The following is a 26,300-nucleotide window of genomic DNA, read 5'->3' as shown; positions in this document are numbered from 1 at the left end:
TTCAGGACCCCGGCCACAGTTAGGGTGTGTCTTCAGACCTTAGTTACCCTGACCTCCACAGTCCTTGGAGATTTCCATCCTGCATGGCTCTAGATTTTGTTGACTTTATGATAGTTACCATTGCAGTTCCTACCTTAATTCCTTCATTTCCTATAGTCATGTAGATTCGCTTTATCAATTTTTACAACAACAACAACAAATCATATAATCTCCCTCCCTTCTTTCTTCTGGCCTCTTCTTGCTCATTTCCAGTCATACTCATTCTATTTTGTTTGCTTGTTTTGGAGTAGTGCCATGCTGTATTTTCTGTAGTGGCTGTGCTTTCACGCTTTCTGAAACAAGCAAGGATTCTAGCTTCCCCCACATCCCTTCCAATACCTGTGATCTTTTGCTTTTTGTTTTATTGGTATATGCCCTCTTGATAATTTGGTATTTCAGTGGAAAAATCTTAATCACTCTTGATGTCAAAGAATAATATACTTCAGGGAAAGAATTACATTCAGCTGATGCCTTTCACGTCATAGTGGCAAATATGTCCAATATATAACTTGCAAAGTAAAATCTAATAACCTTAGATTTCTTCATAGCCACTGTTTTTTTCTAATTATCCTTATTTACATTGTAGAATATAAGCTTCCTAGGCTAAAATATCTAACTAGCATATCCTTTTGTTGTGTACTCATAGTGAAATTAAACTATAGTTTAAATGAAAAAATTAAAATAAGCCTCACAATATTAATTTTAAAATAATGCTGTGTTTTTAGTTTTATGAGATTGATTAATACATTTTGAGATAATTATATTTATATTGAGTCTAATTGGTTGGCTTAGGGTTATATTTAGGCTTTCTAGAATTCTTAACAATATTTTGTTGATTTAATATATTTGTCTTGCCAATGCCTGAGCAAATGCATTCTGAAGCATTCATACATTTTAAAAACAAAAGTTTTAAAAGTCTAAAAGAATTTTAAGATATTTTAGACTAAAAAAACAAAATAATATGCAAAACTTAATATATTCCTCTGGCAACTGTCTTCAGTGATACTTGTTTGTAGAGTACTGACAAGGATATAGCAGTGGGAGACAGAACTCCTGAGATCTGCAGCAAGGCTCCTGAAAGAAGGCAGTGTCTTCCCATGAATATAAGCATATGTTTATCCCAAGACATAGGAAGGATCAAAGGGACTAAGGAAGACGGTCCCTGCAATAATAGAAGAACCCCAAATGTTGCTGTTCGACTAGATAATTTAGTCATCATTAGTCACCAGTGATAAGGTGGGATACTTGGCAGAAATCTCTTTTGGAAAGGGAAAATGAAGCCTATAGCAAATGCTATTCCAATCCCTTCTCGCAAAACATAAAATCACAGAACTGAAAATCAAACAGATCTGAAAGAAAAGTAAGGAAGGTGAAGAACAAAAGTCATGAGTACTTTTTCGAATTTCAAAATGTCCAACATTCAACATGTAATATTTACAGTATTTGTAATAGAATAAGATGTTCCCTATGGACACCTAAATGATATAAAGTATAGATTAGGCAACAGATGTCTTAGAACTGTATACTATGTGTTCACAAAAGGAAGGGAAAAAATGGTAATGCTCTAGAAGAAACACACACACACACACATCACACATGCATCTACATCTTTGCTGGTGTTTTTTACCCCTTCTGTTACTTTATCTCTCCTCTCTGATCCAGTCACCTACTCTATTTCCCTACATAGTCACCTATTTTCATGTCTTTCTATCCATGACCCCCCCATCTATATAGATATAGATATGAATCTTGGTAATAATGATTTTTATACGGGAAAGTTCTGGAAGGCAGATATATTTTCTCCTTTGAAAATATATTTATTATGTGCAGTTTCCAGGTCCTGGAGAAAGATATTCCTGGTTTGTAAATGGCAGCAGGCTTTCCAAACAGATTTGTTCTCAGAAAAAAAAGTATTTATAATTACAAGCATTTTTAAAGTGAATGTTCTAAGAAAAGATAAGAAAGAGGCTGGAGCTGGGAAGATGTCCACGTGGCTGAGAAAAGTAAAGCCATCTTACTTGAATGACTATAAATGATTACTCTCTTCACTGAGCCTGTATCCTATAATCTATAAATAATTCCAATAAAACTCTCACTAAATGTTGGGCAAGGTGGTGCATGCCTTTACATCTTGCACCCAGGAGTAAGAGACAGGTGGATCTCTGTGAGCTTGAGGCCAGCCTCCTGGTCTATAGAGCGAGTTCTAGGACAACCAGGACTACATAGAAAAACCCTGTCTCAAAGAAAAAGGAATAAAAAGGAAGGAAGGTTGGCTCATGGAGCTGGAGAATGATGGCTCAGTGGTTAAGAGCACTGATTGCTCTCCAAGTTCAAGTCCCAGCACCGACTTTGCAGTTTACATCTCTCTCTGTAACTCTGGTTCTAGAGACCAGGCACCCTCACACAGATACACATGTAGACAAAACATCGATGCACATAAAATTAAAAAAAATAAATTATATTTCAAAAACCCCTCACTATGTTCCTGAAATGCAGATGTAATTTAGAGTGAGACAGGAAGTGACTGGAAGCTGTAGACATGGGAAACTGTCACAGTAATGGAAACTCTCCCTAGCAGTTCAGGGATCCCCAGTGGGAAGACCAAGTGAGGACCCCACTAAGGTCATACAAACCTTCCTGGGCTCGTGCTTGAGGTTCAGCAGCAGCCAGGGCAAAAAAGGAAACTTGAGACTTGTCTTGCCTATAGGAGGAATTCATGAAGCTTTGGGGGAAAGGACCAGCTCTATAGCCATGGGTTACAGAATAGCTTCAGCACATGGGAAAAGGAGTGGAGGCTCTTCTGAGTCACTACAGTTATCATAGTGTAAGAATTAATTAATGTGTGGTTTTTCATTTGTTTATTAAGAAGGAGCCTAATGTATGTAAAGAATTCAGCCGGGTAGTAGTGCCACAGCCTTTAATTCCAGCACTTGGAAGACAGAGGAAGGTGGATCTCTGTGAGTTCAAGGCCAACCTGATCTACAAGAGTTAGTTTCAGGTCAGACTCCAAAGCTACAGAAAAATCCTGTGTCAAAAAACAAAAACATCCAATACATACTGCAAAATACCTCAGTGAGAAGCATATTTTTTGAGATCAAAAAGTAAAGGTTGGAATATGAAACATTTGCCAATTCTCTCTTCCTCTTCCTACCGCCGAGTGACTAACCTAATAATCCATAACATCCTATTGTGCATTTTTAAATGATGTGTTTTCCTCTCTGCAGCCCCACTGTCTTCATATCCCCAGTGGAGACATTGTCCTGGTGGTGATGATGGATACTCCTCAGCAGATGTTCTTGCCCTATCACAGGGCTTGGATTTAATTTTTTCTTTTATCATTGTATTGGTCTTAATGCATTTAGGCTGCATATCATTACAAGATGCACCACCGGGATCCAGCAGGAGCTGTCTAATTGTTGCGTTTAGAGATACTCAAAAGAGTAAGCAGTGCCCGTGGTGCCAGGAAATGTAGAGGCATCACTGTGAAGATGGCAATAATGATAACTTCAGATGCTAAAATGCAAATCCCTACCATAATTTTATTAATTACATCAATGCAGCAGATGAGCTTTCTGAGCCAGGGAAAATTTTAATAACTTCATTGGGATCACACAGCAATTAAGATGCCAAGATTCATATCTATATTGACATGGAAACCATCACCTCATAATCTTTGTTTTTATTTGCAAAGTGTCACTGACTAAAGAACAGCGATACAAATATTTTTGATTTACCATTATGATTCAGAAGTTCCTCTGAGCGTTTCACTGACAGATTTTCTTACACTTTCTGCCCTGAGACCTACTTAACTACAATTCCTCTAATTACGACTTCAGAGTATGTACTTCAAGCAAAAAATCTAAATACTTTCCATAAATTAAATCTGAGAGCCACCTTTGGCTACCTTTGGACTGCCTATAGTGAACATCAGTTTCAAGCCCTTCATTAACAAGGTTTTTTGGATAGATTGTCTCTATTGGCTTTTCCCGATTCTGGCCTGGTATGGAAAGTTTTTTGTTTATTTGTTTTGTTTTTTGTAAGGTGTTAAGTTTCACTTCCAAACTTCTGAATAAACTTTTCTGAATGAATATTCTAAGCATATTCATTTTTTGAAAGTATTAGCATCCAACACTGTCCTTTGGTTTTGTTCTTTTTGTTGTTTGTTTGCTTTCAGTCAAAATAGTTAAGATTTTTCTTATAATTATTTTCAGATTATTTTAAATTATCATTAACTATAATGCCTCATAGTACCCCAGAGCTGTAGAACTTCCATTCTGATAATCCTTAACACTCATTTCCTCCCACTCTTCCTGGTAACCATTGCTGAATCCTGCTTCTATGAATTAAGCTGCTTTTTGTAGACTTAAATTTCTACACAAAAGCAAGATTACAGAGTATATGCCTTTTGGTGACTGGTTAAACTTACTTGAACCTCATTCTCTTGTCGCAAGTAGAAAAGATGTCTTTATTTTTAAAACATAGACTAGTTCTTATTGCATGCATTAACCACAATTTATTTATTCACTGAAGCATTCGTGCACAGAAAGACACGTGAGGTTGTGGTGCAGGTCTGTAATCCCAGTTATTTGTGACTGAGGCAGGAGGACTCTTGTTTCTAGAGAACCCTGGAATGTCTAGTGAGAGCAAGACCACTCTGAACATCTTAGTGAGATCCAGACTCAAAAAGAAAGAGGGAGCACAGAAGTCGGGGAACATGTCTAGCATAGCTAAAGGCAAATCCCTGTCTTCGAATCTTAGTACCATCAAGATTAAAAGAGTGAGAACACACCAGTTACCTCTGTATTTTGTCTCAGTGTGGATGCTTCAGTGAGCATGAAGTGCTGAGAGTCATTCAAGATAGGAATTTTAATACTCTGCGTTGTAGACATGTGATATGGATTGTAGACATGTGAGATGGATTGTGGACATGTGAGATGGATTTGTATATTACCATTGCAACACTAATCTTAATTTTTGAGAAACAACCACAATATTTCCATAGTACTTATACTGCTTATGTTACAGCCAGCAAAACTGTCGAATTGGATTTAGGGCCTCCTCATCATGAGTGAAACTGTGTCTGTTATTGGAAACCTAGCTGACTTTCTGGGGCTAGTAAGTCATGAACATGAGAAGAGAGCCTACTATTACCACTTTATTAAATCAGCACAGTTCCTGATTCTAAATATTTATCTTTATAGTCACAGATAACTGTAGTTCTTACCCCTCTTCAAATAAGTTTCTCTTTGAAGCAGATGAAGACTAGAGTGTTTTGAATGAAAGTGACTCATATAAACTTTTCTCATATCACATCATTTTTACTGACGATACTTCTGTCGGCTTCTTCCACATTTAAGAGACTGCGTGGAGATAGACTGTGTTTAATTCGTGGGGGTTTTATCTAGCATGTGCAGGATTCTATGTTCTTTCCACAGCACTACAAAATAAAACAGCAAGGGGCTATGGGATTTCATTGAGTCCGCCCAGATAATATAAATAATCTCCCTGTTTCAAAGTGAACTAACCACAATCTCTTAATTATTCTTTGACATACAACTTTGCCTATTTGGAGCTCTAGTAACTAGAATGTCACAGTCATTTGGCAGACCAGAGTTCTGCATACCACATAATATAGAAAAAAAAACCACAGCAGTGAAGTCAGGCTTTGTTCTGACACTGGCCTCGGTTGAATACCAAATACACTTTGTTGTCCCTTGTGGGTGAAATGTTTACTTATAAAAAGTTTTTTTTTTCTGCGAGAAAAAAAAATAATGTTTGAAAGAATGACAGGCCTTGGCAGTCTGTGACACAATTTGAAAGCTTTACATGGGCAAAGCTCCACCATGCTGTGAAGTGTCCTATTTACTGAGAGCTAAGATGGAATAATTTATAATAATAATTTCTTCAGTGTTATAAATTCATACTGTTTGAAAATGCTTTCCCAGGCATTATCAGAAATGACGTTTTAAAAGCTTTGTTAATTCCAGAGGCCTCTTCTCATGATTTCAGATAAAGTTTTAAATTAATCACCTAAGGCACATTCATAAGAGTGCCTCCAATCCACCTTGTTTTACAGTAAGAGACACATGGACAAGAGGGCACATTAACATATTCATGGTAGTGCATTTGGGCCTCAGTATATACACAGGACCCAAACACAGACACAAAATTTTCTTAAGAAGAGTTTATTTAAATATTCCTTTAAAAGCTACAGAGTCACATGTCAGTCTCCATTGCTTACTTGTTTGTTTAGCTTGAATTTTTAAAAATCAAATATCATATGATTACCTATGTATCCTGATATTCCTTCTTCCAGGTCATTTAGTTTATGTGACAATTGGATTGAAATTATACATTAAATCCTGGTGGAGTCATGTGTACACAGCTGGAGGTAATAACTCTTTTTTCTGGGTTTCTAAGTTACCAACAGTCCAACAGCCTTGCCCAGACCCTGTGAAGGCATCCACAATACCTCTGGGGTCATGATTTCAATGGCCCCATCTTGCTCAGAAACTAGCATTTCACAGCCCTTCATCCTGTCTTTTTCTCTTACATTCTTTCTGATCCCTCCATTGCAACGTTCCCCAAGTCTTCAAGGGGATGATTTACACACCTTGTTTATAACTGAGCACTGACCCGTCCCTTATTCTCAACAGTAATTTGGTTACGTTTAAGAATCTCTCACTGAATGAATAGCCCATGTTGGTTTATCCTGCTGATTAACAACAAATTTAGAAACAAACAGAGCAAAACAAAAAGTCACTTGGGATATTTACAAGTCAGGATAGTCCATATGTGGACATTTCTGAATATCTGCTCTGAAAAACTTGAAATTTCACAGGGCTTCTAAATGAAAATGGAAAGGAAGACAAAAAGATCTCCACAAGGAACAACAGGCATTCCCCAATGTGGAAACCTTCCAAACACTGTGCTGTCCTTCACTGGTCTGCCATGATGGATGACCAGAGCTCTTTCCAAGGGCAAAGTTTGCTGCTCATTGGTGACACTCTCTCTGTTGTAACTACCAATAAAAGATATTAATGGTTTTATGGGGTAAAGGTTAGCATTTCTTGTTATTTTTTTTTCCATATCCAGTTCACAAGTACGTTTAACTAGGCCTTTTAATACACAAGTCCTGCTCAACTAACGGCCTCCAAATACCATTTTGGAATGAAAGTTTTAGAGATACGTTTTTAAACTATATTTTTATTAATTTCTATGAGAATTTCATACCTAGAATCTTTATCATACTCCCCTACTTCTCACTTCACCACCTACCTAGACTTTGTTCTCTTTTATTTTCTGTTAACTTTTCTGTTTCAATTTGTGCTGCCTGTAAGTTGTGGATATGTGGCCTTTTTCTCTAGTGCGATGGGCCTACATGGAGCCATACCCTTACAGAAGATGGTTGTCCTCCCTCCCAGGAGCCTCCCATTGTCATTAGCTCCTCAGCTATGGTGGGTCTACCTTCCTCTCCATGCTGGGGTGTGGTCTGGCATGAGCTTTGCAGTCTCACACAGGCTGTCTCAACTGCTGGAGGAGCTTCACTGTAATTGTTGACTGTCTCTTGCGCTTACAATTACCTTCCATCACATTCATTCACCTGGATTTCACACTCTGTTTATCTATTGGCAGATATTTAGGCAATTTCCAGTTTTAAGATGTTGGTATTAAAATTCCTGTGCACATTGCTTTGTATGGACATTTGCCTTTATTCTTCTTCAGTACAGACAGGAAGTGAAAGGCTGATGTTGGTTGGACTGTGTTTAATTTCATTTCTCCAAGAGCATGTACCAACTTACAGCCTGACCAATAAGAAATGAAGTTTGGACCATTCTTCATTTATTCTGAACAATCATCAGAAATATAAGCTCTACACATTTTCTTCTATTTTTCTGGTTTGCCTTTTCTCATATGTCAGTAACTTAAAAGCTATAGGGGTCTATAATTTTAATAAGCTCAGATTCCTTAGTTTATGTTTTTGTGAAATGTGTTTTGCATATCATAGGTAAAAATCTATCACAAAAGTCGAAATGTTCTTAATTTTTCTTTTAGAAAATTCGCAGTTTTCACATTTAGTTCTATGAATCTATTTTGTTTTTATTATTTTTGTTTTGTTTTTATTCTCTTCTACATTAGTGATGATAGACCCCAGGCTCTCAGGTATGTTACCCCAGAACTGTCACTGTCATCATCAGTCCTCTATGGTCAACATTAAGTTAATTATTGTATGGTGGGAGGAACACATTTTTGTTCTGTTTTGTTTGTAACTGTCTTATAGTACATAAATATAAATATGCATATATATGCATACATATACATATATTCAAGTGCCTTTTAGTCTCTCATATCTACAGTGACTCCTTAGGGTTTACCACAATCATCTTGGTTTAGGAAAATTTGTCATTCTCTTTTTTAAGGAGTGTAAATGCTTTCGATAAGAAAGTTTTTATCAATTGTATGTAATGAAAGTATTTCCTTTCATTGTATGGCTTAAACTAACCTCAGTTATGGGGAATTTTATTTAGAGATGTTTATTATTACCGGAATATTTATCATTTAAATTTTTTTGTGTTTAAGGTATTTTTCCTTCCATACAGTCATACAGATGTTCTACCAAATACTTTTCCTAAAAAATAAAATTATCTTTTTCACAGCTGGTTTTTAATCATAAAGTTTATTTGGTAGACACTGCCCCTTTACATTTTTTGGACAAATAGCAAATTATACCACTTATTGACTAATCTATTCTTATGATGCTCACTGCTACTTTTTTAGTGCAGTTTTTGGTGACATATCATTGCTTTCTCAAAAAATAGTTTTAATATTATCTTCATCTTTTCCTTGCGATTTCTATTAACCAAGTAGTTAGGAGCTAGCAGACATTTCCTTTTTGTTATTAGTGATACCATTGTCTTTTCATGTTCATTCCATTTTTGCGAAATCACTTGTAAATTCTTTGGTGTCATCAGCAGGATCTTTTCTCTCTGACTGCTTGAAAGTTTCTTTCTCTGTGCTTGGTTTTCGAAAGTTTTACTCGGAGACACCCAGAGCCGATTATGTCCGTGTTTGTCCACCAGTTTTCCTACCTTCCACATTGCCTTGACATATATTTTGTCAGTGTTAAAATCTTCTTGTTTTCTGACCTCCTTTCTTTTTCTCGCCTCTTTTTCTCTTTCAAAGTCTTCTTGCATTGGCGTAACCCTTGTGTGTATCTCATTTATCTTTGGATTATTTTAACATGTTTTGTAAATCTGTACTTTTTCTCTGTTTTTGAGTTTTTGCTTATGTTTTATTAATTTTTGTATGTGCCGTAATATGTACTGTGGTATTCCTGTTTGCATGTAAGTAGGCCCATGTATGTTTGAGGATATTTGCATGTGGAAGAAAGGGGTTGATATGAGATATTTTCTTTGAATGATCCACTGTATTCACTGAGTTGAGGTCTCTCACTGAACCTGGAGATCACTAATTTGGTTAGTTTAGACTAGCTGCTTACCCAGGAGATCTTCTGTCTCTGCCTCAAGAGCATTGGAGTGGTCTGCTGGGACTCCTGGGCCTAGATCAACCTAGGGTATCCCAGCACCCCCTTGTCCAGCCCCCCCAGAGGATGGGCATCTCAGCCTTAATATGTATTTTTCCTCTCTTGAACTTTCTAAATGTTTCCACTTAAAGAAGATCAAATAATGAAAAGGAAAGAAAAAGAAAAAAGGGGGGATTGGCATGGAACCGAGAGAGAAAGACTCAATTAACCAACTATTCCAGAAGTACAAGCTGCAGTGCAAAAACAAAACAACATGAAAGTTCTGCCTTTATCTGGGCCTTAAAATGCTCCTTTTTTCTTTTTTTTTTCTTTTATTTATTTACTTATTACTAAAAATTTTCACCCCTCTCCTCCTCTTTCTACTCTCCCTCCCCCTCCCTCTCCAGTCCAAAGAGCAGTCGGGTTCCCTTAAAATCATGTGTTGAGTCCAGTATGGTGGCTCACACCTGTAATCCTAATATTGGCAAGGCTGAAGTAGGAGGATTGCTTTTAAGCACAGGTCAGTCTGAACTACATAATGAATTCCAGGACAGCGTGGGCTACTGCATGAGAAAATAAATAAAGGGAAAATTCTCCATTGAAGCTGAAAGTATTTTAAGTAATACATAACTTAAAAAATTAGAGTAATGTGAAGTTTAATTTAGGTTTTTACTTTTATTTCCCATGCTCATTTCACCATCTTTCTACAGCACCGGATATTTATCACATATTAAGCATTTTAAAGTGTTGTGTTGATATTAAAAGTATGTATTTCTTTTCATTTTTTATCATTTTCTCTTGAATTTTAGTTAGTAATCATCTTAGGGCATTTGTCTGTGACACTGTTTAAGGAAACCAGGAAGATACAGTGAGGCTTTTGGTCATGTTGTCTTCCCCCAATGTAATTTTTTTTTTGAAGACAGTATAAGCCAACAGCTATAGAACTGGCTTATATTAGGACTTCAATAGCAATGGTCTATCATCGAGAAAAGACGATGAGATGTGAGCCCTGAAGCTGACAACTAAGTCATAACACTTGAAAAAGATATGTCCATTTTAGGCTCAAGATGTTGGAATTCATGACAGACATTGTATGTGATCTAGATGTCTAAGAACAGTTAGGAGTTTGACACACATAACTCAGAACAAGAAGCTCAGCATGGTGAGCAGGAGCGAACTGGAGAGGAGGCTTTAAACATGGTTGAGGTTGATTTACTGCACTCAAGCACACAGAAATAAGCTTCAGATCAACACTCTTCTTTTTCAATAGACAAGCTGAGCTCATCCCTGTGAACAGATTTGGTGTAATAAAATGAGAAATAGGAGATAATGCTTTTCTGATTATTCTTTCCTCTATGCAGGGTACTTTAAAATACAGCTACTTTAATTTAAAAATTCCTGCTACTAGTCCTTGAGATAGTAACTCATGTGATGGTGACTCACTTTCTTCAAGCAGTATGTGTGTTGAATAAATTAAAATGCCAACATTTTCACTGTATATGTTTCATCTCAAAAATTAATTTTCAAAAGTTTATTTTTGTGTGTATGCATGTGTATACCATGCAAACATATGTAAACCTATGTATGGGCACATGGAAGACAGGTCCACGTCAGCTTTTTCCTCTATTTCTCTGTCTTGCTTTTGAGGCAAGGTATAATGACAAACATAGAGACAGCTTTTTGTTAGATTGGATGACCAGTGAGGTTCTTAGATCTACCTGCTTTCCCCTGGCGCGGCCGTGACCAGTGCCAGGGTTACAGGCATGCACCATTTTTCCCAGCTTCCCTTGGGCCCCAGGAGTCCTAAGTCAGGTCCTCATGACTGCACTAAATCATATTCCCCACAGTGATGTTCTTTGAGCACAAAACACCCTGTACAACTTTTTGTCGACTATTCAGAATTTTATCTGCCAAATGTAAATTTAATAACTGATGTATCTAATTTATTAAATGTCAGAAACAATGAGAACATCTTTATGAGCCAAATATCTTTGTAATAACTGGGCAGTGCTTTCACTGTGGTATTCTAGTGGGATGATGTGAAACACAACATCAGTGGCTACCACATAATAAAGGTTCAATAGTCATGGTATATTTATCATGAGTTTTTTGTTTTTAGAAGAAACTTGTTTATTTAAGATTATGGAAATCTGGTACAGTGAAACATCATTGTTTTGGTATTGTACACCCTGAAAAATTTAAGAATTTAAGGATAGAGGACTAACATTATAGCCCATTTTTACCAAGTATATTGAAAAGACAAACACACACATGCATACACATGTACACACACATGTACACAAGCAAGCATTGTTTTTATGTCTGTATTTCTTCTGAATGCCTAGGATTGCAAATATATCACTTTTTTAAAAAAAATTTTGGTCATAGCCAGTTGTGTTGGAGGGAGGTCGCTTGTTAGTTCCCAGCTGCTTAGCCCCAAAATAATCACACAGAAACTGTATTAATTAAAACACTGCTCAGCCCATTAGTTCTAGCTTCTTATTGGCTAACTCTTACATCTTAAGAGTTACATCTTAAGAGTTACATCTTAAGATGTAAGAGTTACCCATCTCCATTAATCTGAGCATCACCATGAGGTCGTGGCCTACTAATGGTGGAGAGATCAGACCCTTAAAAGAAATCCCACATTAGTTCAAAACTGAGAAATAGATATTATTTAGGGGGAAAACTTACAAATCAGGATTCTCTGCTTGAATGGTGGACGAAGATAGCCTCCAAAACAGACTGAACAAGCAAATGGGAACCGGGGGGGAGGCTGGAGAGATGGATCAGAGGTTAAAAAGCACTGTTTTTGTTTCTGAGGTCCTGAATTCAATTCCTAGAAACCATATGGTGGCTCACAACCATCTGTAACAAGAGCCTACCAGCAAAGTTTTAGCACGTCTGTCTTTGGCGGTGGATCCATTGTTTCTTTCTGACTCTGCCTCCTTTTTCGCAGGATTCAGCTTAGTTTTCCCCACGTAGTTCTTTTCCCCTATAGCTCTGCTATAGTCCCAAAGCAGTTCCTTTACTTATCAATAGTAATCAAAGCATACAGAGGGAAATCCCACATCACCTCCCCTTCTCTGTTTAAATAAAAGATGAAGGTTTTAACTTTAATATAGTAAAAATTACATGTAATAAGACAGGTATCAAGCAAGAATTATAATTAGAATATTTGTATCTACTTTATCTTTTATCATAACTAAGGAAAACTATAACTATCAATTCTTCAACTCCATCAAAGACTCTAGAAGGATATAATATTATCTAAGTAAACAGGAAATACATTGTAAGCAACTTCCAAAACTCTAGACGTGACAGAGACATCTCACTTCTTGGAGAGTCACTCAAAGTTCTTCTGTACCATTGGGGCATCAGCCTACAGGCCCGTAGTATACAGCAAACTTTTCTATGAAGCAGGAAATTTCAGAGACAGTTCCACAAATATTGACAGTTTGTCAGTCACTTTCTTCTGTATCATGCAGAATGTCTTGTAGACTCTTTCATGAAGCAGGAATCCCAAAGGATGATCTCACCCAAAGGATGATCTCACCTTTAGAAAAGTTCAGCAGTCATTTCTCTGTTGATCATTAGTTCATCAAGCAGTCCAGGCAAGAGTAGTTTCTTGCCCACATGGACCAGCTCCATAAGGAGTCTCTTCAATGCCCATTTTGCTCTTGAAGTAAATGTTGCTGCCAGAAGCATATATGTGTCACTGTCACTCAAAGTCCTAACTTAAAACATTTTAAATGCCATATTCTGAAGGTCTCTGAAATATTTGAAGAATACCTAATTATATGAAATACATTTCTGTATATCTAGAAAATCTAGTTAACATGACTACAAGCCTGACTTTAGATATATCTATATCTATCTATATATATATAGATACATATTATAGATGAATATGCATTACATTTTTAAATGATCTGCACAAATACAATACCTTAATCAAGAGCAGAAGTATACATATGACAAAATTGACCTTAAATTTGTATCAATGAACCAAGATCTATATCAATGCAATCTGTATAGCCCATTTCCCTATGCAAATCTCTATAGCACAGTTGTGTTTTGTAAGAAATATCCAGGTAAGTACAGCTCTTGACCTCACAAAAAAAGTTTGATTTTAACCAATGGAGACTATTTCAAAAATTCACAACTGACTAATATTCAGAGAAAATATGTCTGCATTATGCCAAACCCCAATGAATTATTGAATGCAACCTTATAATTAAGGCTTAGGGAACATCACAGGAAGGACAGTGAAATAATTGTGAGAGACACAGGATCAGAATACATGCTAACTCAGTGTTTCTAACTTTGCCTTTTTAGTGTTATGCTACTTTTATAAGCAACTATTGACATAATTTTTGTGTAAGTGACATTTTACATTGTTTTGATGGGACCCTCACTGTTATCAGAAAGTACAGTCATGGATAGGTGTTGTATACTATGGGACATAGAAATATGAGGATTGAATAAATCCATGACTACTGAATAGCTCACAAAGAGGAAGGGAGATAGAAGGATTTCAGTGAGTTTCAGGCCAGCCAGAGTAGCCTTACACAGTGAGAACTTGTTTCAGGAATATTAAAATTAAATTTAAAAAATCTTAGATTGAAACTATCTTTTTATCTTTTTTTTCTTGATTTTATTGAGCTATATATTTTTCTCTGCTCCCCCTTCCTCTCTCCTCCCCTTCAACCCTCTCCGATGGTCACATGGGTCACATACTCCCAGTTTACTCAGGAGATCTTGTCTTTTCTACTTCCCATCTAGTTTAGATCCATGTATGTATCTCTTAGGGTCCTCATTGTTGTCTAGGTTCTCTGGGATTGTGAAATGTAGGCTGATTTTCTTTGCTTTACATCTAAAAGCCACTTACGAGTGAGTACATATATTTATCTTTATGGGTCTGGGTTACATCACTTAAAATGATGTTTTCTAGGTCCATCCATTTGCCTGCAAATTTCAAGATGTTGTTATTTTTCTCTGCTTTGTAGTACTCCATTGTGTAAATGTACCAACCACATTTTCCTTATCCATTCTTCAGTTGAGGGGCATTTAGGTTGTTTCCAGGTTCTGGCTATGACAACAATGCTGCTATGAACATAGCTGAGCATATGCCCTTGTGGTACAATTGAGCATCCTTTGGATATATACCCAAAAGTGGTATTGCTGGGTCTTGAGAAAGTTTTTTTTAATTTTCTAAGAAATCGCCACACTGACATCCAAAGGGGATGTACCAGCTTACACTCCTACCAGCAATGCAGGATTGTTCCCTTTACCCCATATCCTCTCCATTATGATTTGTCATTAGTGTTTTTGATCTTGGACATTCATTCTTTTAATTTTATTGATTTTTGTTGAGCTCTACATTTTTCTCTGCTCCTCTCCCTGCCTCTCCCCTCCCCTTCAATCCTCTCCCAAGGTGCTCATGCTCCCAATTTGCTCAGGAGATCTTGTCTTTTTCTACTACCCATGTAGATTAGATGGCTAAGGATGTTGAGCATTTCCTTTAGTGACTTTCAGCCATTTTAGATTCCTCTGTTGAGAGTTCTCTGTTTAGGTCCGTACTCCATTTTTTATTAGATTTTTTGTTCTTTTGATAACCAGTTTCTTGAGTTTTTTGTATATTTTGGAGATCATACCTCTGTCTGATGTGGGGTTAATGAAGATCTTTTCCCATTCAATAGACTGTCGTTTTGTCTTATTGACAAAGCCTTACAGAAGCTTTTCAGTTTCAGGAGGTCCCATTTATTAATTGTTTCTCTCAGTGTCTGTGCTATGAGGATTATATTAAGAAGTGACCTCCTGTGCTAATGCGTTCAAGTGTACTTCTCACTTTCTCTTCTATGAGGTTCAGTGTGGTTGGCTTTGTGTTGAGGTCTTTGATACATTTGTACTCAAGTTTTGTGCATGGTGACAGATATGGATCTATTTTCATTCTTCTACATGTAAATATCTGGTTATGCCAGCACTATTTGTTGAATATGCTTTCCTTTTTTCATTTTATATTTTTTGCTTCTTTGTCAAAAATCAAGTGTTCATAGGTATGTGGATTAATATCTGGGTTGTCTATTCAATTCCATTGGTCCTTCTGTCTGTTTTTATGCCAATATCAGGCTGTTTCAAGTACTGTAGCTCTTTAGTAGAATTTGAAGTTAGAAAAAATCATCCACCATGATCAAGTTGGCACATATTGACAACACTGTTGGCAAGGAGCAAAATCCACACACTTATGCCTGAGTGAAGACCATATTAAGAATAAATTCACTTTGCAAATATGATGTTACAAAGACTCTTTGTTCTTCAAATCAAATTTTATATCTCAGTGCCCCTTACACCCTTCATAATGATACAGATTTAAGAGATTTGTGTTTGCTGTCTTTGTGAATTTCATTCTCAGTCTGTCATTTTTTTCCAGAGGTATACAAAAATCTGTCAATATAAACAAACTGAAAAATAAAAACCACATGGTGATCTCACTAGATAATGAAAAACCTTCAACAAAATACAATATCCCTTCTTGATAAAGGTCTTAGAGAGAGTAGGGATACAAGGAACATACTTAAATATAACAAAGGCAATATACAGCAAGCAAACAACCAACATCAAAATAAATGGAGATAAATTCACAGCTATCCCACTGAAATCAGGAACAAGACAAGGTTGGCCACTCTCTCCATATCTACTCAATATAGTTTTTGAGGTCCTAGCTAGAGCAATAAGGCAACTAAAGGAGATCAAAAGGAAACAAATCGGAAAAGAAGAGGTCAAAATCTCACTATTTGCTGATGATATGATAGTTTATATAAATGTCCCAAATATTTCTACCAAGAAACTCCTACAACTTATAAACACTTTCAGTAATGTAGCAGGATACAAGATTAACTCAAAAAAATCAGTAGATGATAAATGAGAAACGAGAAAAAAAAATCAGACAAACATCACCCTTCACAATAGCAACAAATAGCATAAAATATCTCAGAGTACCTCTAATCAAAAGAGTGGAAAATCTGTATGACAAGAACTCTAAATCTTTGAAGAAAGAAATTGAAGAAGACACCAGAAAATGGAAAGATGTACCATGTTTTGGGGTAGGTATAATTAACATAGTAAAAATGGCAATTTTACCAAAAGTAATCAATAGATTCAATGCAATACCCATCAAAATTTGAACAAAACTCTTCACAGACCTCGAAAGAACAGTACTCAACTTAATGCAGAAAAGCAAAAAACCCAGGATAGCTAAAACAATCCTGTACAATAAAAGAACTTCTGGATTTGATCTATCTTGAAGCATAGCAAAGACATTTGTTAAAGTATATATTGTTTGTAGTGTGCAGACAAAGTAGCTTTCAGAAGTGAGAAAACATGCAGCTCCTTCATGAAAACAATTCCAGACGAAGGCATTTGGCTTATACTTGGAAGAAGACCTTGAGGGCATCTGAGCAATGACTCACACAACGCAGTGTGTATAGACAGAGTTTACTAGTCTGTACTAAAAAATAAGACATTAAGGAGCTGAGAGCTCAGTCTGTTTATTACAGTGTTGAAGCAGATCTAGAAGATACATGATGGCAAAAACTGGGCTAGTTGCAGCTAACCTAGTTAATTAAAAAGCAAAAATGGTGGCCACATTCCTTTAATTCTAGCACTCTGGAGGCTGTAGCAGCAGATCTGTGAGTTCGAGGCCAGCCTGGTCTAAACAATGAGTTCCAGGACAGCCAGTGCTGTTACACAGAGAAAACTTGTCTCGAAAAACCAAAAACCAAAGAAAAAATTAACAATCCAACACAAGCCAGTCTTGTAGTGTTAGAATAAAATCACTGACTAAGCTTTCTAGAATTTTAAAATAAAGACCTTATTTAACAGTTTTTGATACTATAGTGTTCTTAATCAATTAGATATGTGTTTCAATATAGTTTTTGTAGTTTTCAATTTCTTTTTGCTTTCTTTAATAAGACCCCCTCTGTGCAGTTAAAGGTGACTTTATATTTTATTTTTTCCACTTGAAGCTTCAGGCCAATAATTTTATGATCTCAGTGGAATGTTTAAAATAACACTAATCAACATCGAAGCTGAACTTTAAGGAGGCAACTACAGTGAAGGCCCTGGATTCTGAAGCAGAAGTTAAAAGTTATACCCTCTTCTGTCCCTTCGCTGGGGTGGAACTCTTGCCTTAAGCACATAGTTTGTGCTGTATGTCCTCTGTCCACAAAGTAGATTTATCAAAGATTTGTCCTTGTCTTGTATCTTGGGATTTTAGAGACCTGAGTAATATCTCCTCTCGATAACTTTCTTTTGTTCTATCTATAGGTTATGAAGAATGAGTAAAAACATTTATAGTGTCTTGTGACATTTTAGTAGGATCCCTTGAATTGTATCACCTTCATATAAAATTCTCAAAAATGGAAGAAAATTAGGATCAAACAGTCGAGAAATACATTCCAGAATACGGACACTCTCCCTGAGATCTGAGTGAGTTTCACTCTTGCTGCATTCTGACACCCACCCTGCCCTGGACCACCCACCCCATCCTGGACCACTGCCCCCACCCCAACCTCCCATCTAACCCTGGATCCCCACCCCGCCCTGGACTTCCCACCGTGCCCTGGACCTCCCACCCTGTCCTGGACCACCCACCCTACCCTGGACCTCTCACACTACCCTGGACCCTCCCTGCCCTGGAATTCTAACCCTGGATCCCCACCCCACCCTGGACTTCCCATCCTTCCCTGGACCATCCACCCTGTCCTGGATCACCCACCCTGTCCTGGATCACCCACCCTGCCCTGGATCACCCACCCTGCCCTGGATCACCCACCCTGTCCTGGATCACCCACCTGGCCCTGTACCACTTACCCTGGACCCTCCCTGCCCTGGAACTCCTACCCTGGAACCCCTACCTTACCCTGGACTACATCTGTGAGTTTCTTCAAACCTTCTATTGAGGTAAAATCTTCATTCTGTGTTTACTACTCCATCTTTGATGCACAAAAGTCATTTGTAAAAACAACATGCTAAGTCTCCCATTTGCACTATTCCTTGTTGTCTGTTCCCCTTACACTCAAAAGTAAAGAAAATATATAATTCCTTTCTTACTTGAGAGTGACCACGTTGCCAAAAAACACAGCTTGCATACTCTTTTCCATTTTACTAACAGACACATTTCATAGCTGATATTGTTTCTTTTTTCTTTTTTATGTTATTTCTATCCCCTTTGATGCCTATGTTTTTTTAACCAATATTCAGTCAAAAGGTTATAAAGAGTCTCTAACTTTTTTACTTTTTTTCTGAGTGGCAGGTGATCTAGAGCTGGGTTGAACTCCGCATTCAGACATCAGCACATATTGACAACACTGTTGGCAAGGAGCAAAATCCACACACTTATGCCTGAGTGAAGACTATATTAAGAATAAATTCACTTTGCAAATATGACGTTACAAAGACTCTTTGTTCTTCAAATCAAATTTTATATCTCAGTGTCCCTTACACCCTTCATAATGATACAGATTTAAGAGATTTGTGTTTGCTGTCTTTGTGAATTTCATTCTCAGTCTGTCATTTTTTTCCAGAGGTATACAACTTCATTCATACGCACAACTTCCTGTCCTAATTCTGTTTCCACACAAGAGTCTGGGGCTTATACTAATATTTGTATGCTTTTATATTCCTCTGCTGCAAAATGTTATGAAATCCGGCTGCAAGTGGAACACATGAAGTTCTCATTAAATACAAAGGAGAAGGTATAACATATGGGCCATTTTGCATTCCATCTTCTCCACCTACACATTTCCCATAACCTTGTGGAATTTTTTTTAAAACAATAATGTTATTTCCGATATATCTTGGATATTTTTTTTCTTTTTCTCATTACCCTGAAGCAAACAGATAGTTGTCAAAAAACCTTCATCCTCTACTCGGCCCACAGTGGCCTGTGCTTTGGTGTCTATTTTTTTTTTTAACCACAGTTCTGTTTCATGATTTGGTATCCTGAAATACAGTGAGAAGAGGCATCATATATATTTGTCCTGGTCAGGACCACCGATAGCCTCTGTTGGCTTCTCCACTTGAACAGAATGATGGTGATGACGTCAAATGACTTAGGGAATGCTCATGGAGACATGAGCGCTTCAGTCAGTCAAGGTCATCCTGCCCTTGAGCCTGCACTTCCATCCTGAAATACTTCAACAGATGAAATCTTCAGTCTTGCCCTGAGTAGCAATGCAGCACTGGCAGCACCCTTTCTGATAAGCAGTTCTTTCAGGACCATATTCATTTTTATTAGATAAGCACTATAAAACACAATTGATAAAAGAAATAGCCTTTTTTTTTTTTTTACAAAAACCTACCTGCCTGATGTTTCCATCAGTACCCTTGAAAATCATGCTGATTTATTATTATTTTTTTTTGCTCTGATCCTATAAAAATTTCATGAAACTGCAATCACACTGGAACACAAATTCTGGAGCGACCCGAATCTGTGTTCTTTGGCCATAGTCCCTCATATTTTGCTTTAGAATAAATTATTTTTTATCCTCTTTGAGGTGAGAGTTGTGTTTTTTTCACTGACAACAGAAACTTTAATTACATTTGCGCAGAATCTTATATTCATGAAATACAAGCTATTATCTGGTAGGATATTGAGGTTGAAAGTCTTATGCATTAAACTTCTGCCTATTATAAAGCATGTCCTCAGAGGCAGCTTTAGTCCCCACGCCTTGGAACACAGCGCTCACTCTTTACTCGGCCAAAGTCATATCACATCTGCACACGTCTTGATTTCCTTATTCACACAGCTTACGATGGGTATCAGCAGAATTTACTCATTTTATTTCTAGTATATCAGGGATCCTATGTAGCCTATGTGGTTTGATTTGGAAAATCTCAGGGTCTAAGAAACTGGCCAAGTTGATTTGTAAATTGCAGGTTCCCAGTGAATAAAGGCAGAGATATCCAGAGCTAAGTTTAGAAGAAAAAAGTATTTTCTTTATAAAAGCATTTGCATGTGATTTCCTTCTTTATTTCAGGCTGTTTACACAAAAAAGGAATGCTTTATTTGCACATAAAAATGCTAATCACAGCTGCACAGGACTTTTTTGATAGATGTGGGAAGCCAGAACACAACAGGGTGCATGGGTATTACACTTTTCTCCTTGAAGATCCAACCTGAATTGTTTACCCCAAAAGAAGAGATTTTCCACAGCCTTTAATTTCACATGTTTTAAAGAAACATGTTTTTTTTTTCTAGTCATTGAAAATATAGACTTATATAATGGTCTTTTAAAATGCTATCTTGAATCTGGACCGAGGAATCTGATACCCTTTCCTATTAAATGCTTCAGTAGCACTAAGATTCACACACTATCGGTGCTCCATGCATTTCTCATATCCACTTTAATTTAACAATCTGCCTTTAGCCTGAGGGCTTTTTATTTTCCTTTTTAGTTGTCTTCCTGCTGAGAGCTTATTTGTACATTGTAGAAGAAAATTTCCTGTGGTGGTGGAGAGATTCTACTGATAACCATAAACCTTTCAAATTTAGAACAAGTTTATTGTCTTGGGACTGAACAAAGCCTGCTAATAAGTGATAGCGACATCACAGAAAGCTAGTCCCACATGTGCATTCACAGTAGACAGGAGGACAGACATAGAGCCATCATCAGAATTAGCAATCTGGACACCAGCTCTTCTGTGCCTTCCACCATAGGAAATTATGTAACATCTGAGTCTCAGCCACCTCAGTCAAAGATGCAAACTGCACTCACCTAGGAAGCTTTAAAATAAAATGAATATATTTCATGAATCTGTAAGGTGATACAAATCATTTTCCAAATAACATACCAATTCATTGTAAATATACAACAATCATATAACATGATTATATAATATAATAACATAATATTTGTAAATATAAACATATGATCATCATCAACATCTTCATTCTACAATTTGCAAAGCAGCGAGACCAGGTTGGCTCCATGCCTGGTTGGATTGAAGTAGCACATTAACTGCAGCACAGAGGTTACAATTCAATAGGATGTGATTACCATCTGATCTATTAATTCCCACTGCTGCCCCATCCAGGTAGTTTCACTACATCACCACTGCTCATAGGCCATGACACTCACCCTAATCAGATATAATTAAATGAAAGATTTTTGGAGACTTTTATATTTACAAAAACATCTTTTATTAAATTATACTTTTATTTTTCTCTTTTTTTGTGTTGAGAGACAGTCTCATTTCATAAATCAAGGCTGTCTGGAATCCACAACGATTCTCCTACCTCATCCTCACAAGTACTAAGATTATAGATGTACTGGCTAGCATTCTGCTAGCTTTACACAACATAGAATTATTTGGAAACTGGGAACTTCAACTGAAAAAAAATACCTCCACTGTATTTTGTAGATGAAGACTGCTTGTTCGTTCCCGGCTGCCCAGACCCGAAATAATCACAAGAAACTATATTAATTGCAATATTGCTTGACTAATGACTCTATCATATTCCTAGCTAGCTCCTACATCTTAAATTAGCCCATTTTTATCATATTGTATTTTACCACGAGACTCGTGGTTTATCGGCAAAGTTCCAGCATCTGTCTCCTTTAGCAGCTACATGGCATCTCCCTGACTCCATCTTCTCTCTCCCAACATTCACTTTAGCTTTCCTGCCTAGCTCTATTCTGCCCTACCACAGGCCAAAGCAGCTTTTTTATTAACCAACGATAATAAAACATATTCACAACATACAGACAGGAATCTGCTGCGGGAGTACCTTCCGCTCCTTCAGCCAATAGCCGCTGAAATATCAGCCCCAAAGGGTATTAAAAGGAATGAAATTTGGCAGATGGATGTGTTCCACTTTCCAGAATTTGGCAAATTAAAATATGTACATCAGACCATTGACACATACTCAGGTTTCCAATGGGCAACTGCTTTAAGCTCAGAAAAAGCTGATTCAGTAATCACTCATTTATTGGAAATTATGGCCATCATGGGTATACCTACACAGATAAAGACAGATAATGGTCCAGCTTATGTTTCTAGGAAAATGAAATGATTTTTTGCTTATTATAATATTAAGCATATTGCAGGTATACCACACAATCCTACAGGTCAAGCAGTTATAGAAAGATCAAATCGAACTATAAAAGATATGTTGAACAAACAGAAAGGGGTGGAAAGTACTCCCAGGAATAGGTTACATAATGCTTTATTAACCTTGAATTTTCTCAACGCTAATGAGAAGGGGACAATGGCTGCAGAAAGACATTGGATATTGGAAAAGTCTGCTGAATTAAATCAACCAATTTATTTCAAGGATGCGCTGAACTCACAGTGGAAGCCAGGAGATGTGCTGCGCTGGGGAAGGGGTTTTGCTTTTGTTTCCACAGGAGAGGAAAAATTGTGGATACCATCAAAATTAATAAAGGTTTGGTTTGAAGAGGAGAAGCCTCTTGGAAGAGATAAATGATAACTCACTTACAAGGATAATAATCACACCAAAGGTAAGAGAAATATATAGGTTGGGGGCAGGGTTCTCTTCTTGTCTCTGATGAAGGAGGGTTATCTGTCTATTGTGTTATTTTCATTGGTCAATAAAGAGACTGCCTTGGCCCCTTGATAGGACAGAAAATTAGGTAGGCGGAGTAAACAGAACAAAATGCTGGGAAGAGGGCTATGAGCCAGACGCCATGGAGCCAGCCACCAGGTTAGACATGATGAATCTTTTCCGGTAAGCCGCCACCTCGTGGTGCTACAGATTATTAGAAATGGGTTAATATCAAGATGAGAGTTAGTCAGTAACTCTCTAGAGATAATGGGCCAGGCAGTGCTTAAATGAATACAATTTGTGTGTTATTATTTCTGGGGCTAAGCTAGCTGTGCGGGAGCCAGGCAGGATGAAAAGCAGGCCTGTCCGCAGCTCCTTTCTACATGTCTCCACAAGAAAACACTCATCTTTGAAAAATTCAAGGGACCCTGGATGTTTGCATACTGACAGATGGAAAAATAACTACCCAATATGGATTATCAAGAAAACTGAATAGGTTCTGTGAGTATGAAGCTCTGGAATATACTAAATCATATTTCTGAATTTATAGAGTTCGTTTTTGAGTTAGACTCTTGGCTCACACCCTCTCTCATTCCAAGCCTCTGTTAAGAGAAAAAAAACCAGAGTTTCTGGAGTTTTTGTCTTATGTCAAGAGCCATGATATGAGACAGAAAGAAATATGAGTTTATAAAACATCTTTGTTTTTCTTCATATCTATCATACTTTTCATTGAATATATTTGTATATGTCTATATAATTAATGTTTAAGTTTTCCACAATGAACAATGAGTTTTTCCTGAACTGACTTTTGAAGTTTCCAGGAAGAAGATGGGACCCCCAGAACAACAACTCCACTCAGTTGATATGACGTCATGATACTGATAGTGCTACTACAAGTCCTGTTTCGGGTATCAGCTGCACAGATGATTCCAACTTGGTTAGCTGAAATGGTGCACATCTTGTACAACATTCTGGGAAGACCACCACAAAATACTCAGAGACCGTTTGCAATTTTAAAAGACATTGATCTTGAAATTTAACCATCATTTTACTTTCACAGGATCCTCCAGAAAGAACCTTACCCCCATTACAGCTGGAAGTAATTCTAGAAGACGATGTCCGCTCTCTCAGCAAAGTTTGTCCTCAGGTTTAGGAACAATATTTAGGGATTGATTATAATTACTATACAGTTGAGAGTTGGGAAAGAAATTTTATAAGCTCAGGGATCTTTTTGAAAAAAAAATAGGGAAAATTGGATAGATAATAATGGTCTTTGTGAGTTATTATTTATAGATAATTACATCGGCATAGATTTTTGTATATGGATACAAAGTTAAATTGTATTGAATATTGTATTTATGCATGTTTCTACCTGTTTAAAACATTTTTTATGTATTGATATATATTGTATTGATATATGTATACCATATTGCAATGTACATTTCTACCTCTGATTAAGATACTTACATATTGTTTATGTATTGATATTTATTGTTTACATTTGGAGGTCATTGTCCTCATTTACTGCACAGTTGTTTATTCTCTTAGTCTTTAAGTTAGATACATGTTAAGAATTGTAGACCAATAGTCATCTATGTCTGTCATATTTATGGTTAGACTAATCAGGTTCTTTAGATACATAGAGATTATATTCTGTATAAATAGTCTTCAACTTCTTCAAAGAGATGTAGAAAATAGCATTTAATTTAATCTTAGAGTTCTGTGTAGTAAGACACAATCACTCCTGGCAACACCAACCTATTCCCGAGAGATTGTTGAGCACCAAAGACACTCCACTTGGAGCTTGTCTTCTTGACAAAACCGGCCTCTGGGCAAGGAACTGCCCATACCTCAACTACTGACAAAAACACGGTATCTGGAAATGGATAAGCAGAACTGTCAAATCTTACCAAGACAGGGTAAGACGGTTTTGAAAAATCTCTTGCCTGTTAAAATCTGGAAATGGATAAAATCCAGAAATGGATAAACAGAACTGTTAAATCTTGCCAAGACAGGGTAAGATGATTTTGAATAATCTCTTGCATGTTAAAAATAATCTGTCAGTTATTCTAGGCCTTAGTCAAAGTTGGTTGCTTCAATGCTGCAAACAGGTCTTTGGTGATTGCCCAGGTAACCAGTTGTCTCTGTGATTTGTTGCATGTTTTGGAAGTTCTTTGATTGCACTTCCTAATTACTCAGGTAACATTATTTCCCTTCTTGGATCTTCTATGGGGTTGAAGACTAGATAAATGTAGCTACCTTCCTCTCATGACTTGGCCAAGTAATTTATTATATAAGACTTAAGCTAGTTAGAATAGGATATTTGTGCTTGTTGTATATAATTTTGTAGGTTTGTACTTACTGTATATAATTTCATAGTAGGCTTAGAACTCTCTTACTTAAACAAAAGGGGGAGATGCTGCGGGAGTACCTTCTGCTCCTTCAGCCAATAGCTGCTGAAATACCAGCCCATTGGGGCGTGGTATATTTCTCTTTAAAAAAGAGCGGCAAGCCTCGGGTCAGGCTCTTGGTTCTGGCGCTTGGTTCCGGCTCCTGCTCCAGTGACTAGGCTCCTTTCCTGATGGTTTGTGTGTATGTAAGTTTTACCCCCCAAAATAAATACCCCTTTAAAACCTAACTGATGTGGGATTGATTCGCCATTCGGAATCCCACATTAATATTTACCTATGGTCAAGCCTCTGGCACAATCTCTTGACTGGTGATTGATGTAGGAGAACACAGCTCATTGTAGATACTGACACCCCTGGTCTGATAGTTCTGGATGCTACAAGGATGGGGCCTGAGACAACCATGAATGGCAACCCAGTAATTCAGTTATACATGAACTCTGTTAACAACTGTTCCTGTTCCAGTTTCCTTCCCTGACTTTCCTGGAAGATGTACTACAATTGATAATCTGAAATACATCATTTTCTTCCCAAGCTGCTTTTGGTCATGGTGTTTCATCTAACAATAGAAATCTTAGCTAAAACCACAGGAATGTGTAAAACAAACAAACAGCAACGTCAAAAAACTCACATTTTGTACTCAATGTTTAACTCCCCTTAAACCCATCATTCAAGTCTCATTATAATCTGCTGATGAGTTCGGCCACCGAGTTGCCATTACACCACATCTAGTATCTGCCGCATGTTCCTGAATTTACTT

This window comes from Myodes glareolus, chromosome 2 (assembly GCF_982192425.1).
Source record: "Myodes glareolus chromosome 2, mMyoGla1.1, whole genome shotgun sequence".
NCBI classification, from domain to species: Eukaryota; Metazoa; Chordata; class Mammalia; order Rodentia; family Cricetidae; genus Myodes; species Myodes glareolus.
This window is presented reverse-complemented; position numbering follows the sequence as displayed.